We start from the raw sequence: 8,754 nt of genomic DNA, 5'->3' as shown, positions 1-8,754 counted from the left end.
TCATTATGGATTTGGTCATGGTCGCTGGATTAGTGGCCTCAAGATTGTTGAATATTTTAGTGTTATTGGATTAACTTGTCGATGGAGGAAATAACGTTAGAGATTAAATGAGTTAGGTGATGCGGGAGTGCGGACTCGATTTTATCCTAAAGGTTATTTGGGCTTTACTATAACAATGGATTTGTTATTAATTCACTTGGGCTTAAGTAGTATGTGAAGTGGGCTTAATTAATATTTGGGCTCATATGATAATTGATCAAATAAATTGATTGATATTTTCCTGATGGAAAATCATCTCATCGAATATACAAAGAAGAAAAAGACGGTTACTCGTTCTCTCTGGTTCATCACATCCACAGAATCATCAAAATACAATTCCATCTACAGAAAATCTCTGTTTTATCCGATAAATCATTGCGTGTAACCCGCAAATAGGTTTATCTGAAAGTGATTCACGATTCAGAGATTAATCCAGACAATTGTTCAAGAAACCAAGACTGAAATCAATGTTACAGGTATGCATTAATGATCGAATTCATCCTCCAGGTACGCAATTTATACAACAAAGATAAACCTAATGGGTTTGATATGATTATTATTTATCAAATTTGGATTCTGGTAAAATTTGGTTGAAACCCTAACTTGCAAATTAGTGGTTTAAGGGATTGTTTGATTATGTTTATGCAATAATTGATTTCTGGCTCTTGACTTAATTTGGTATGCAAGTTCTGTTATATAGGCACATCGAATTAGGTTTTGAATATAAATGTTCTGGAAGGGTTTAAGGAATTAGACTTACGTTTTATATGGAATTATTAATATACAGTATTTGAATTATAATATGTGGTTGGCTAATTATGAGAACTTCTAGTAACCGTGGTGGGCACAGAAGTAAATGGCCTGCATAATTTGATCTCATTCTGAAATTGTCACTTACCTATAATGTGAATTTTAACAAGAATATTCTTGGGTTTGATTTCAGTTTAATAATCAATTCATGTTTTCAAAATATATATTCAACAATGGTTTGAATTAATTTTGATGAACCTGGGTTGAATTAATTTTAGATGAATTAACCTTTTACATATTGATATATTGACAAGTGGTCGAATATTTTGATTATATGGTGATTTTAATATCTGACTTTAGTTCATGATTTTGAACTGATTCGTGATTTTGATAGTATAGTGTAGACAAATTTTGATGCCACTATTAAATATGGTGAAACCCAAATTTTCATTTATTGAATCTAATATATATAGTTTATATACAGTTTAGTGGTTTGATTGGAATTGGTAATCTTGATTACTCAATTGGTTGTTTCCAAACTGTCTTTGAAATTGGGTGAAAAGGCACGACCATCATTATTTCGTTGTATAGGAATTATTAATTTCAAAAATCATGATAATGTTTCATATAGGAAACTTTTGATTTTGGTGATTGAATATCCTTGTTTATTACGAACAAGAAGTTTTTTTTTTGTTTTGGATGTGCATCAAATGGGAATTTTGGAATTAGAAAGGGTGGGATCGACAATTGATACTGGTTTTGTATCTGAAAGTAACCAGACAGTTTTGTTCTTTGGTTTCAGTTCATCGATCTTGGCCATTGGAATTCATATCCAGTTTATCAATATATTCAATCTTGCTTAAACAAAGAGAGTAATGATTGGTCAAATGATAACATATCCAGATAGTGGAATTAACATCCATCCACTCATCATTCAGGTATGTATTTTATACTTTCTATATTCAATCTTCAATTTGAACAATCATGCTTATATGATTAACCATCATGCTTATATGAATAAAATTCCATATGATATTTTACTAATTAATATATGTTATGTGTTATAAAGTAACATGTTACTACGGTCTGATTGAATGATGAACATAAATCACTTTTATGTGGATAATATATGTGTACGGCAAATAAACAATGTTTACTTAATAGCTTGAATGAAATAAAAATATTGTTAAAACATTTGACCCAGTAGTATACATATTGGGTTAATGGGCTACAGCCCGGATTATAATTAACTCATTAGAAGTATACAAGTTGGAAAACCCTTTAGGGTGTGAAATAAACGAAACTCGATCTTTGGGTTTGTTACTGGACTCGAAAAGTCTAATGGTTTTAAAAATAATTCGGTGAAGAATTATATGTGGTTTATTTCTTATTCCTATTGTGTATAGGAGGACATGCTTGCATGGTGGACAGACTCGTGTGATACAAGTCATGTATGTAAGGATCTAAAATGGCTTGAAGAATTTGAACCGGTTGAAGACTTGTATTTACTTGTGGAAAACATTTGTTTTGGATTATGTGTTATAGGGATTAAAAAGAACCTCATGTCTGGGTTGTTTTAAATAATTTCTGGTTTTAAGTAGATTATTGAGTCAGATAAATATATTTTATCTCGACTTGGAACCTTTGTTGGATTCGGATATTTATGTATTGGAATATTTAAACTAAATATTAATGTTCTATTTGTTATTGAATCTGTTTTGTATGCCATAATCATTTCAAAGCAGGGTAGACTATCTGTATATATTGTGACATACCAGGTTTGGTCATGTGAATTATTTTGGAGTGAAAAGAAAAATAGATTCCTGAAGGAATGAATTTGCATCACTTAACAATGGAATTCGAGTTTCTAGCATTTGCAATAATTGATAAAAGTGGTTGAATGGCTAAGAAACTGTCATTACAAAATTCCATTGTGGTCAAAACGATATCACCAAAATCTATCAGGTGGGATAGTTATGATTATGTCAAATGTATAATGGAAAGTCTAGACGGTTATATATATATATATATATATATATATATATATATATATATATATTATACAATGGAATGTGTGATATTAGTTGGTTTGTAATATATGAGTATAAATTAGGCTGATGATCTAACTAAAATGTTAGGAAGAGATCTCGTGAATATATCAGTCATGGGGATGGGTTCAAAGTCCATACTTTAATATCCTATGTCAAGACACCCAATTCCCATCTAATACAACGTTAGATGCTGAATTCAATGCGGAAAGCTTGTCATAGAAATGTTGGAACACAATATCATAAACATCCCAAGGTTTGTGTTCGGACCGCAAGATAAAGTAGGTTGAAATATAGCTTCTTAATAGTTCATTGCATTGCATTGCGGGTGCGAGAATAATGAACTACCTATAAGAATATGGAGTTTAGCTGCTTCAAGAAGCTTTGGACTTGAGCTTTGATATATTCTTTGAAGGATTAGGACACAGGCTAGTAAAATATTGTGTCGAATGGAATTTGAATTTATAAACGTATGTGTATTTTGCCTTGAAGTATTCAAATGGATAGCAAGGGTTCAATCCATAGGACACCCCGATATTCGAATATTTTGATCGTGTAATTTACTAAGATGAAAATTCAATCCGTATGACATTTTCATTTATGCATACGTTTGTATTTCTGTGACGATGATTAAGCTAATCATGGATATCACTAAAATAGGGGAGGATTGTTGGATATTTTAGTGTTATTGGATTAACTTGGCGATGGAGGAAATAACGTTAGAGATTAAACGAGTTAGGTGATGCGGGAGTGCGGACTCGATTTTATCCTAAAGGTTATTTGGGCTTTACTATAACAATGGATTTGTTATTAATTCACTTGGGCTTAAGTGGTATGTGAAGTGGGCTTAATTAATATTTGGGCTCATCTGATAATTGATCAAATAAATTGATTGATATTTTCCTGATGGAAAATTATCTCATCGAATATACAAAGAAGAAAAAGACGGTTACTCGTTCTCTCTGGTTCATCACATTCACAGAATCATCAAAATACAATTCCATCTATAGAAAATTTCTGTCTTATCCGATAAATCATTGCGTGTAACCCGCAAATAGGTTTATCTGAAAGTGATTCACGATTCAAAGATTAATCCAGGCAATTGTTCAAGAAACCAAGACTGAAATCAATGTTACAGGTTTGCATTAATGATCGAATTCATCCTCCAGGTACGCAATTTATACAACAAAGATTGTAGCATAGGTGGAAACCCACGTTCAATACTTGGCAGGCGTATTATTTAAAAGTATACGAATAGAAGAATTGTTAAAAAGTTTGTCGTTCTTAAAATGACGTAAAAGAGCTCTAGATTATTGTTCTAATATGTCCACTCATAATATATTTTCACATTAAAGTTAACCGCATAAGTTATTTTTAAACGAATCATGATAAGATACTGCAATATACCAACAATGTTATGGTATATTAAAGGACCATTATTAGGCATGTATACTAGAAACATCAAGTGAGTTGTCATCATAAACTACGAAGGTAGGCCACAACATACACTGACTAACACACTCACGTCATTATATTTCAACTAAATACCATTAATAGGAATATCGTTGAAAAATGTGGGTATGTATGCCATAAAAGTAACTCGATGTACTCAATTTCATAAGTGCAAATTAAAAATGTAAACGCGCTATCAAGAAAGTCATAAAATGTTGTGGATTTAATTGTCCACTATCAAAACCATAATCTTATTCATATAATCCTATCAAGAACGACTATTAGTTGACAAACATGAATTGCGCATCACATGTGGTATAAAATGACATCAAAATAAAAGTTAGGTGACCTTACGGAATGTGCTTACAGTATCATCGATGTAAAAGTTTTCATTTAGCTTTTCATTATTTCAAAAAACTAAAAACGTGTTTCAAGTGATGCCTTTTAGTTCATGACTGAAGTTATTATCTTATAAATTATGTAGTTTGTAAAACAAAAGCATACGGGGTGGTGAAGCAGTTGGCTAGCGCGTAGGTCTCATAGCAAATTAATTGAGTTATCCTGAGTTTCGAGCCTCTCTCACCCCAATGGTTTTTTCCTTATAGCTGATTTTCATATTTTATGGACCCAAATTCAAGCATGAGGCCTCGTTGAAGATATTTAGTTTCAGAATAGTTTCACTCTGTTATTACCCTAACCGGCTAAGCTTAAGCTAAACCAACACGTTGTATGACATAACATTTGCTTGTTCGTCTAAGTTCAGTCGTAGACAATGATAGTTAAACGAACGCCTATTTTTTTGTTCTTGTTCGTTCGTAAAATAAATGTTTGTTTGTTCGTTTAAGTGTTTATCCAAACAAACACAGAGACAAGTACACTTAAACGAACTTATTTTCTTATTCTTGCACACTCGTTAAAAAAACATGTTTGTTTATGCTAGTTATGGGGTTCTTAATTAGTTTAAAGTAAACCATAACAATAGTCGAAAGTCGAAACTATAACTTATTGCTTCGAGAAGAACAAGGTTTATCCGTATAGCATTATAGAGGTAGGGTACTAAAAAGACCCAAATACCCTTAAGTACTACCCGCGGTCATAGAGGAACCTCTAATAGGTCACCCGCGGGACATACGGATCACCCGCATATCACGGTAGAGGAGAAACGTTCTCATACCACGCGCGGAAGCATTCCTGCACCCTCAGAAGTCGTCCGCAGGACAGGACATCAGTCCACCCGAACAACCAGGAGGAAGTGCCAGCGGGACAGCTGTCATCAACCATTTATCACCTAGAAGAATATTCACGATTGTTACTTGAGGAATACGTGACCTACCAGCCAATGAGCAAAGGACACCTAGCCAGGTTGTTATAACCGTGCACATGGCCAGGAGGCAAGCCATCCTATCATTGGGCGACACGTGTCCAGGTTGTTATACCCATGCACATGGGGCGTATAGCTCAACCTATCATAAACGGACACGCGTCCAGGCGGTTATCGAAGATCTTCTAAAAGAGGACAGCTGGCCCAATCACCTTCCTACATCCTTCGGCTATAAATACCTTGTCAACAGTATGAAGTATTCATTCACTCACTTGCATTCTGACTACACTTAGTATGTTTACTTCAGTACTTTCTCCATTTACGAACGTTACTGATTCTCACGCTGGAGGGTGGTTACAGGAAGACCCTCCTCTTGTTCTTCCTGTGACGAGACTCACGGTGTCTGTTTTGCAGGTTCTGGCATTGGACTTTGGGAAGTTACACTCATATCTTAGTAATAATTATCGTACTTTACCCCGTGGACTCATTGGATCCTGGACCCATACCCGGGGATCGGATCCGTGTTTCTTCATGCATTTTGTCCCACCGTTTAATTGAACACGATGCATCGAGTTTGTGGTGAATCACTACCATGATACAACGAAGAAACGGATATCATTGATGAAGTTTATACCTTCCTATTGAATGGTTAACATTGTGGAGAGATAAGTTTAAAAGTATAAATTACTCGCATGGGAATAGTAAACTATAAGTGAAATTTATACCTGACTGTTGAACGGTTTAACATTCGATTTATTAACACATGTACTAAACCTATGGGCTACGGGTGATGTTGATACCGAGTCTTTTTGATGGGGTATAATTTATAAAACATGGTTCTTGTAACTACGAACACACGTTTATAGAATTGTTTTTTATATAATCATAAAGTTAAGTGGTATTTGGAAATTGAAAATGTCGTAAAATTCATGGGTCATTTTTCGTGTTCGGTCTCACATTTGACCACTTTCATGAATGTTAAATATTTTCAATTATAAAATTTGTTGGTCAGCTTGACCTATTCATTATTTTGTTGCTAAAGCCTAAATGACCAACTTATCCAGGGCCCAATTGCAAAGATAGGAATTTTATCATATCTATCTATAATATATATATAAACGAAAACATAAAAATCATACATGTCGCGATGTTTTATTTGGAGTCACCAGATTTGCTTGATTTTAAAATGGTGACTTTTCATTGATTTAACCCGGTTTTGACCTGCTTAAGGTTTAAATTTCGCGGGTCGTGATTCTTACCAAACCCGGATACACTTAAATGAGTCAGATTATTGATGTGAAAATCCTATAAAATAGGATATACTAAAAATTGTTATATGATTTTTTAAATATTATTTATAATTAAAAAACAATTTTATAGTAAAAAAAAATAAACGGGTCTTGGGTCTTACCAAACTCAAATAACTTTTAAACCGGGTTATAACATCTCAGTTATTTGTGAAACCTTTTTATCATCAAACTCTAAATATATTATACATTTCATTACAATAAATAAAATTAAACCCAAAAAAGTATATAAATATTAAAAACGAGTAATGTAAAACAACTCCCGCAATACGGGGGATAAAAACTAGTAATATATATAAACGAAAACATAAAAATCCTACGTGTCGCGATGTGATCGCTCCCTTTTTTTGGAGTCATCAGATTTGCTTGATTTTTAAATGGAGGCTTCTCATGCATTTGGGTCCCAGATATTCCTTAAACTGGTTATAACATCTCATTAAATTAAAAATTATTCTCACCAATATATTGATGTGAAAATTCTATAAAATAGGATATACTAAAAATTATTATATGATTTTTTAAAATATTATTTATAATTAAAAAACAATTTTATAGTAAAAAAAAATAAACGGGTCTTGGGTCTTACCAAACTCAGATAACTTTTAAACCGGGTTATAACATCTCAGTTATTTGTGAAACCTTTTTATCATCAAACTCTAAATATATTATACATTTCATTACAATAAATAAAATTAAACCCAAAAAAGTATATAAATATTAAAAACGAGTAATGTAAAACAACTCCCGCAATACGGGGGATAAAAACTAGTAATATATATAAACGAAAACATAAAAATCCTACGTGTCGCGATGTGATCGCTCCCTTTTTTTGGAGTCATCAGATTTGCTTGATTTTTAAATGGAGGCTTCTCATGCATTTGGGTCCCAGATATCCCTTAAACTGGTTATAACATCTCATTAAATTAAAAATTATTCTCACCAATATATTGATGTGAAAATTCTATAAAATAGGATATACTAAAAATTATTATATGATTTTTTAAAATATTATTTATAATTAAAAAACAATTTTATAGTAAAAAAAAAATAAACGGGTCTTGGGTCTTACCAAACTCAGATAACTTTTAAACCGGGTTATAACATCTCAGTTATTTGTGAAACCTTTTTATCATCAAACTCTAAATATATTATACATTTCATTACAATAAATAAAATTAAACCCAAAAAAGTATATAAATATTAAAAACGAGTAATGTAAAACAACTCCCGCAATACGGGGGATAAAAACTAGTAATATATATAAACGAAAACATAAAAATCCTACGTGTCGCGATGTGATCGCTCCCTTTTTTTGGAGTCATCAGATTTGCTTGATTTTTAAATGGAGGCTTCTCATGCATATGGGTCCCAGATATTCCTTAAACTGAATTGTAGGTTCCCGGACGGATCTTACACGGGATATCGCTATCTACGTAGGTGCGGAATCCCTGCGTAGGTAGTTACGAGCGTAGAATACGTAAAACAATCACACGCGATACAAACGAACACGTTATATATTATAACTTGAAACACGTCTATTACAGACTCTCGGCACGTTCACTGAACTCAACAACTGACTCCTCTCTCGTCACCTAAACAATCCGTCGGCTACAGTATATATAGACACGACAACTTCGCCCGATATGTTCAGGCGAAGTTGTCCATAACTTGTAACATCCTAAAATTTATAATGTTGAATAAAGAAAGTTATGTTAGTGATTTCGCGTTTTTAATTATTAATATCGGGTAGGAGCGGGTCATGGACTTGGATTAATTGAGATAGGATAAATGAGAATGGGATTTCAGGGATATAAATACCCCCAAAATCCCAAAATAT

The sequence above is a fragment of the Bidens hawaiensis genome, unplaced genomic scaffold (assembly GCF_021521415.1).
Source record: "Bidens hawaiensis isolate Kalapana, Puna unplaced genomic scaffold, B.hawaiensis_p1.1 tig00419471_1, whole genome shotgun sequence".
NCBI classification, from domain to species: Eukaryota; Viridiplantae; Streptophyta; class Magnoliopsida; order Asterales; family Asteraceae; genus Bidens; species Bidens hawaiensis.
Note: the sequence above shows the minus strand (reverse complement) of the source record.